General features: G+C 35.4%; 1 pseudogene; it reads left to right on the forward strand.

Moving 5' to 3' along the window:
• The first annotated feature begins 259 nt into the window (after positions 1-259).
• On the forward strand, positions 260-830 carry LOC149837285 (ethylene-responsive transcription factor ERF003 pseudogene; annotated as a pseudogene).
• Positions 831-8,964: the final 8,134 nt, after the last annotated feature.

Raw genomic sequence — 8,964 nt, forward strand, 5'->3', positions numbered from 1 at the left:
TTCAGGTGGTAGTCAGATCCACACATGCAAGGTATTTCCGTCATTTTTAATACATGGACGGTTATGTCAGTTTGAGAATGGCAATACTGGATGTTGGTAACATGGCATGTCCAATTTAGTAACTTTGTCCAAAAGAGACCGCAACTTCTCACCTACAAAAAAAGGCTCAGTGCCTCCCCAACTCTTGCTCACAGGTTTCCCTGCTCCAACAGAGAAAGATAAGCAGAAAGTAGAGCTCTCTGCATACCAAAGTTCATCCATGGCTAGATCACAGAAGTTTAAAGGTGTTAGGCAGAGGCACTGGGGCTCCTGGGTCTCTGAAATCAGACACCCTCTGCTGTAACTCCTTATACCCCTTCTCAAACCAGAAGCAGAAAATTTGCATGCATGTGAATTGCTAAACTTCTTTTCCTCTTTCTCTTTGCAGGAAGACCAGAATCTGGCTCGGAACATTCGAGACAGCTGAGGATGCGGCGAGAGCTTATGACGAAGCGGCTCGGTTGATGTCGGGGCCACTAGCTCGAACGAACTTCGCATTGGATCCAAATTCTTCGAACTCGAGCGCATTCTCAGCGAATATAACAGCAAAGTTGCAAAGGTGCTATCTTGCAAGTCTGCATCGACAGAAGCCCGGCAACGGACGTCAGGAAGAGAATAGTGATCTACACAGGAGTGATGAAAATGAAAGCAGAGGGAAGGAGGCAGTGCATGAGAATTATGAGAGTTTGGATGAGGAACAAATTGAACAGATGATAGAAGAGCTTCTCTATTATGGATCAATGGAGATTTCTTCTTCTCATGCTTCCTCTTCTTCAGTTTCAGAGAAATAAGCTGCATTGAGCTTCTGTCATTGCATTATTGCAGTCAGAGTACGTAGTTAGGTATATGGTTATATTTTATATGTTAGTTGTAATGTGTGTAGTATTAGTTATTTTCTTGCTTGTTAAACAGTTTCAAACCGAACCCATGTCCACCCAGTGACTGAGTGGATTGGGTGTCAGAGTTTGCAAAGGTTGGTCATCTATGCTGCCTCTATGCGAGTGGCTCTAACTCGTGTAGGTTATATGGTTGTATGTTATATGTTAGTTGTAATGTATGTGTAGTATTAGTTATTTTTGTGCTTGTTAAACAGTTTCAAACCGAACCCATGTCCATCCAGTGACTGAGTGGATTGGGTGTCAGAGTTTGGTCATCTGTGCTGCCTCTATGCGAGTGAGTCTGAGTTGTGTAGACTTAAATTAAAGAAATTAAAAATGTTATCATTGTCCTTCTTCTTCATCTGTACTTAAGATTTTGGAGCATGTGTACCTGCCATGTGCATTGTGGTACTGAAAGATATGTGCAAGTGTGTGTGTGAGAGAGAGAGAGGGGGGGTAGGGGGGGGGGGGGGGGGGCAATTCAGGTGAATTAGCTTTTTCAGGTGAATGAATTGAGCGTTACATTGAGCCTGGTTTGAACGCATGTTATTTCAGGTGCTGACTTTATTGTCAGTTAACATGACTATATATATATATATATATATATATATATATATATATATATATATATATATAGAGAGAGAGAGAGAGAGAGAGAGAGAGAGAGAGAGAGAGAGAGAGAATCCAAAACTAAACAAAATGAGTTATGTTCTGCATGATGGTCCAGCTCTGTGTACTATCTCCTAACAAAAATAGACAAGCAAAAGAAACCCAAGTTTGGGGGATAGATAAACATGACATTGACTCAGTCCAACTCGGTTACCATGAAAACAAGTATTTTCCATGATAATAAAAATTTTCATCAATAAGAGACACCTTTTTTCTATCTAAAACTGGGACAGGCTTGGCATCTAACCATATTAACAGTCCTCCCGTATTCTTCGAAAACGGTCCTCCAGTATCCAATTCCTCTGTTTTATATCAGAATCTAGGATTCAGAATCCACATAATCGGAGTGGTTATACCCATGCAGTGCTCTTGCTTTTTCTTTCCCTTATTCTCTCTTCTGAATTATATCCGTCACCTGTATCATCAAACTTATAGTAAATCTGATAAGGAAAACCCCAATAAGTTCCATTAAATGAAGATAAATTTGCATGAGCCAATCACTGCTACTTTGCCTAGAAGACTACATTGCATAATTTCCTAACGGTGCTCTGCAGTCCATCGTTTAGCATTGATTGATTGTAGGATTCAAGCTCATGGACCTCTCAAGTATGAAGAGAGCCAACTCCTACGTGCATGCACACACATACATATTCACATGCTTGTGCACATGCATTCATGCATAAGCACAATTAACTCACATAAACAAGGTGCTATTTCCGTGATCTAAGGTAACTTAAAACCTTAATATAAGATTTTGCATTTTTCTTTTGATTACGAGGAGAAACTATGGCAGTAAAGCAACACATATCCAATGTAAGAAAGCATTATAAAGAATTTTTGGCATGCTCAATCTTCCAATTCAAGTAGTGAAAAAGAATAATTGGGTGTACATGTAAAACATATTGAATATAATAACAAATTTTAAAAAGTTTTTACCCTACTCCACAATGATAGCCTCAAGCCCTTTATCATCATCACCCTCATGACTTGTCCCATCTATACGAGGTCAGTTATGATATAGTGCCATTCTACAACTAGTTTTCCACCAAATACAGCCCTTTCTTTTGCATATGGCCAGGCTGGGGCATGCAATAGGGCGTCTAGGCATCAATATGTATCTGACTCACTTAAAAAGGAAAAGTGAAAAATATAGATATAGTGGATGTCAGTCAGTCAGTCTGCGGCCGGGAGCTATTTCTCATCAAAGTAAAAGAAAACACGGGTCAGAAACAAACTTTTCAAAATAATATATATATATATATATATTAATGCTACAGTATTCCAGGAGTATCTACTCTCACGTTTGCATCTTTTCAATTAAATGTCATGGATGTACTCAACATAGTTTATTTGATAGGAATGATCATGCTTTGGATACTATTTTTTGAACATAAAAGTAGGATTAAGTCATGTAATTTTGATATATTGTGAGCCATTGATTTTTAAAGGTCATAAAAAACATATATGCTATAATGACATGATCCAAGACTTGTTTTATACTAAATAATACTTATAGATCATGTCTATATACAGTCTAATCAACTAAAAAAGTTTAAGAAATTTGACAATCTAAAGCTTTTATTAGGTGGAAGTAGGTACTCCGGGAGCACCTTACCATTACTAATATATATATATATATATATATATATATATATATATATATATATATATATATATATATATATATATATATATATATATAGGAAAACATGTAACAGTGCATAGGAAAATGTTGGACGCACCCCAACCCGACAATGGATGATTTGGTCGTACATATACATACAAATATATAGAGAATTGCACTGAAAAAGCTAATTCATGTTAACTGCGTCAAGATGAGATCTCTAGCAAACAAACCATGCTGAACAGGTCAGATTGAGTGGATATAATTCTAAGAAAAAATGGTTCATCCTACCATCCATAGGGTGTGAACAGTTATGATTTTCAATGCTTCAAGTTGTTTTTTCCAAATCTGCCCCACAGATATGTTCAGAATAATCTATTTGCTAGCCGTTGGTTTTTATATTTATGTATTTATTTTTTTTTTGTTATCATAGAGATTCAAAAGCACATGTTTTGACTCTTGAGGTGCATGTGCTTTCATGTCTTTTCAAAGCATTAAATCAGGTTTATTAGAAGGAAAGAAATGTTGGTCACATGAGGAGGGATGGACAGCATGAGGGTAAATTCACAAGTAATGTCATGGATTTAATTTTTCTTATCCAGATAACAGTTCCATGAGGGAATGCCAGTATTTTAAAAAAATCGAAGTTTGGGAAGGGCTACAATGCAAGGCCAAGCTGTAGCAGTGAACCGAACCCTGAGCAGAATCTTAAATGAGTTAATAGACATGCAATCCAGTTTTCTTACTGACACAGTGACTTAGAACCAGGCTGTCTCATGGCCCAGTTGAGTTTTGTGTTGACCTCAGACCATAACTGGGTCCGCTTCCCCAAATATTAGTTTGGGCAAATAAGCTCCTAATGGAACATCTTGAAAGCTCATATATAGGCAAGCTGGGGTTAGGCATAGGGATGGCAGTAGACTTGGGGAAAATGGGCCCCGCTTTGCCTCACCCCATTTGGACCGAGGGTGGAGGACATGAAACGGGGATGGACCGGGGATGAAGGTTAAAATCAAAACTCATGCGGGGATGGACTTATGCTTTCTCCCGGCTTGCCTCGTTAGTCAAATAACTAAAATACCTTTAGGGATGGCAGTGGATAAGGGAGAAACGGGGCCCCACCCCTCCTCGCCCCGTTTAGACCGAGGAAATGGAAGTTAAAACCTGTGCGGAAATGAAGATGGATATGGAGGGCAGACTTTTGATACGGGGTAGGGGGTGGAGACCTTGTCCCCCGCCTCTGCCATCCCTAGTTAGTCATACCCCATCAATTATACAACATACCATGGGATTTGAACTTGCAAGGTCCCAACACAAGGTGACGTGCACTAACAGCTCCTACCAAACAAGCTGAGTCCCCATTGGTATGAAAGCTCATATTTAGCTTACAAAAAAAAAAAAAATTTACCATATAATCGATTGAAAACCTTGTTTTATCACATTTGGATATGTTTTTATACAGGGGATTCCAACAAACCTATGTCCTCAGGCCTTTAAGCTAGGGCAGTGTGACAGATCCATAAGATCCACCTACTTATCAATGTTCGACCAGTTGCGTGGAATTTTGATAACTACAAAGAGTAAGTTTTTTGCTCGGAACTAATTGTGTTACATACTTCTGACTCCAAAAATATCTGACTGATAAAAGTAGTCAAAGCCAATGATAACAATGGTGAATTTCATCAAAGGTGAAACGCTGGGCACAATGATTTTTTATTGAGGCCACTCATTGCTGGTAAAGTGAAAGGTATGGCTTGATGTACATATCAAATCAATTGCACGTCATTTTATAAGATATGAGAAATCAATTATATGGTTCCAATAATCGAAATCAGCTCAGTTCAAAATTGGCTTGTGAAGTCACCTGGAGTCAGCTGCAATGACTAGCTCGAGTGGTTCTAGGTGACTTGCTCCAGTGAATCCAGTAAAAGAAAGAAATCAAGGTTTTTACATGTAAAATGTGCAAACATATCACATTAGAACTCGAATCTGACATAAGACTAACATAAAACATTGATCGGAATCTGAATTGAATCTGAAAATTAATCGAATGTATGAACCTGGATCCGATCTGAATTTTGTGGTCTGTCTTTAAATGATTTGTATCCAGAAAGAAAGTGCCAGGTTTGAATTTGAAGTCCAACCAAACCCGATTGGCAAGTGGATTTGAACGGATTCTATTATTGGTTGTTCTTCATTCATTAGCTGCCTTTCATATTTTTAAAGATGAAGTTTGGTTGTGAATGCCAATGATTTGTTCAGACAGGGGCAAATGACATAGCTCATGATTTTGCCTGGTAATGGGAAGGCTAAAAAAAAAAGCATCAAAGCTACTACCTACTCTAGATAAAGGGTTATTGATTCATTGGTATATGCTAGCGCTTTGCATTGATGAGAGTGCATTAATGGCCTCTCTCTCTCTCTCTCTCTCTCTCTCTCTCTCTCTCTCTCTCACACACACACATGTATGTGTATTAATGTCAGGGGGACATGCACACTATAGCATGTACAAATGAATCAATAACTTTTACCTAGAATAAGATTTACTCATCCCTACCAAGCGTGGCGCCGCTTGTGTGGTAGGAGCAGCCAGTACACGTCACCTTGTGTTGGGACGTTGCAGGTTCAAAACCCAATGGTATAGTTGTATAACTCGTAGGGGTCTGCCTAGCCCCAGCTTGCCTTTCAAAAAAAAAAGATTTGCTCATCCCTATCTTCATACCCTGTGTCATACGCCTTGTGAGATTTCTTTTTTCGAAAGTTATTTTCATCAAATCCGATACCTGCATCCACTTAGCAGAACCGGCAGTTTTTTTTTTTTGTAAATGTCAAACTTTTCTTGTTGATCAAAACCTTTTAATATGATCTACATACATTTTTTTAGTAGAAAATAAGTGTTAGATCATGTGATTGTGACATGCAAGTAGGTCTTTTAAGCTCTTTAAAGAACAATGGCTTACAATGTACCAAAATTTCACGACTTGAAAACTCAACTTTTACTATCAAAAACCATGATTTAATGGATGATTTTTATAAAATAAACTATGAAAAATGCATCCATGAGGTCTGATTAAGAAGTACATCTAAGAAGTTTTAAGATGCAATCTATGCCCATGATTTCTGTTAGGTGCGTGCAGGTGCACTTAGAGCTCCTGTCACACACACACACACACACACACACACACACACACACACACATATATATATATATATATATATATATATATATATATATATATATATATATATATATATATAGAGAGAGAGAGAGAGAGAGAGAGAACTGAACATGTTAGGCCCCATTTCTCATTCCCCATAGGTTTTCAGTGTTTTATGATAGATCTGAACCGTTAGATGTGTTTAGCATGCTCGATTTAGTGAGAATTGACTCTTAGATCATGTTTTTTTGACAAAAAAACCTGTTTTTCTGAGCCAGAAAAAATTGATACCTTCGTAGCCATTGATTTTGGATCACCGGAAAAACCTGTATACAGGTCAGATTTCGGCGATCCAAAAGCCAGTTCCCACTAAACAAAACCTATAGACCACATTTACGGTTTTAGATGTGTGAAAAAATACTTAAAACTATGATTTTTGAAGGGGCCTAACAAGGCCTAAGGAACGCACATTTTTAATTCTAAGTGTGGTTTCTTCGTGAAATAAACAAAAAAAAGTTCAGCAGCTTTTGCATATGGGTATGAATATGCACAGTTTCATTGTGTTTTTATGAAAATTGCATGTGCCATGTAAGAAATACAATGCTTTGTTGAAACTAGAATTATTTTGTACCCTTTCATACAGTCGGGCTTTAGATAAAGGAGGCTTAATTAAAATTTATTATTATGACAAAAAATAAGAAAACCAAAAAAACATGCATGATTAAAATTAAATGCATCTTCATATTAATTCAAATATGCGAGCAAAACACTTTTAGGAATGGGTGAGTGACAAATGTTTTGTATTTCATTTTAACTGATCTTTTTACTAAGATTTTATTTTGTCAAAAAAAAAACTAAGTAATGTTTTGTATTATAACAGTGATGGTATAACTTTTAAAATCTCTTCAAATATCCCTTGAACTGCCATATCATTCTTAAAAAAGTAGCAAGAAAACTATACAAAATATTCTATTTAACATACTAGTGGGCTTGTCAGGTAGTTTTCCATGGAAAGGTATGTGTGCATCGACATGTCGATAGAGAAAGAGAGAGATATGTATATGATAAAAAAAGAGTTTTCAATAAATAACACTACAAGAAATAATATATTTATTGGCGCATCTCCTCTAGCGTGCCAGTAAAAGATTATTTTCACTGGCGCTAAGTAAGTTGTATTGACGCCAAACATAAGGCGCCAATATGATAAAAAAAATTTGGAGCATAAAGGAAGTGCGCTAAAAAAAAGGTTTTTACCGGCGCATCTACTTGTTGCGCCAGTAAATATTAGTTTTTCTGGATCATATAAAAAATGCACCAGTAAAAAAATAGGGATTTAAAAAAAATCGACTTATGAAACATTTGTGCTCTCTCTCTCTCTCTCTCTCTCTCTCTCTCTCTCTCTCTCTCTCTCTCTCTCTCTCTCTCTCTCTCTTCGTTGCTCTTTGTGTTCACCGCCACTGTCAGCAACCATTGGCGCCATCGTCGGTGACCACCATCACTGGCAGCTCCCTCTCTCTCTCTCTCACTCTCCCTCTATGTGTTAACCAACAATCACCGCCATCGACATGTGTGTGTGTTCACCGACCACTACCACCATTGTCGGTGCTCGTTCCTACCATCTGTTACAACCGACGAGGTATTTTTTTAATTTTTATAATTTTTTATTTTAGAATTTTTTATTTGAATTATTAATTTAGAAATTCATTTAGTGAAAGCATGCTAAATCTATTTTTTTTCTTATAATTGATTTAGATTTTAGGGGTTTTGCATTTTAATTCTTAATTTTATAATTTATTTAGTAAATGTATGCTAAATCTATTTTTTTATATATGATTTTGAATTTAGGGGTTTTGCATTTTAATTCTTAATTTTGTAATTAATTTAGTAAAAGCATGCTAAATATGTGAGTTTTATAATATATGATTTAAATTTTAGGAGTTTTATATTCTAATTCTTAATTTTGTAATGTATTTAGTAAATACATGCTAAATTTATTTTTTATTTCTTAAATATGATTTAGAATTTAAGGGTTTTGTATTTTAATTGCCAATTTTTTAATATATTGAGTGAATGCATGCTAAATCTATTTTTTCTTATATATGATTTAGATTTTAAGGGTTTTGTATTTTATTTCCTAATTGTATAATTTATTTAGTGAATACATGCTAAATTTATTTTTTTATATATGATTTAAATTTTAAGAGTTTTATATTTTAATTCTTAATTTTGTAATTTATTTAGTGAATACATGCTAAATTTATTTTTTTTCTTATATTTGATTTAGATTTTAAGGGTTTTTTATTTTAACTCCTAATTGTGTAATCTATTTAGTGAATGCATGCTAAATCTATTTTTTTTATATCTGATTTAGAATTTAAGGGTTTTATATTTTAATTCATAATTTTGTAATCTATTTAGTGAATATATGCTAAATCTGTTTTTTTATATGTGATTTATATTTTAGGGGTTTTGTATTTTAATTGCTAATTTTATAATATATTGAGTCAATACATGCTAAATCTTTTTCTTTGTCATATATATATTTAGATTTTAAGGGGTTTTGCATTTTATTTCTTAATTATATAATTAATTTAGT

Source organism: Nuphar pumila, chromosome 5 (genome assembly GCF_984573655.1).
Source record: "Nuphar pumila chromosome 5, dmNupPumi1.hap1.1, whole genome shotgun sequence".
Lineage (NCBI taxonomy): Eukaryota > Viridiplantae > Streptophyta > Magnoliopsida > Nymphaeales > Nymphaeaceae > Nuphar > Nuphar pumila.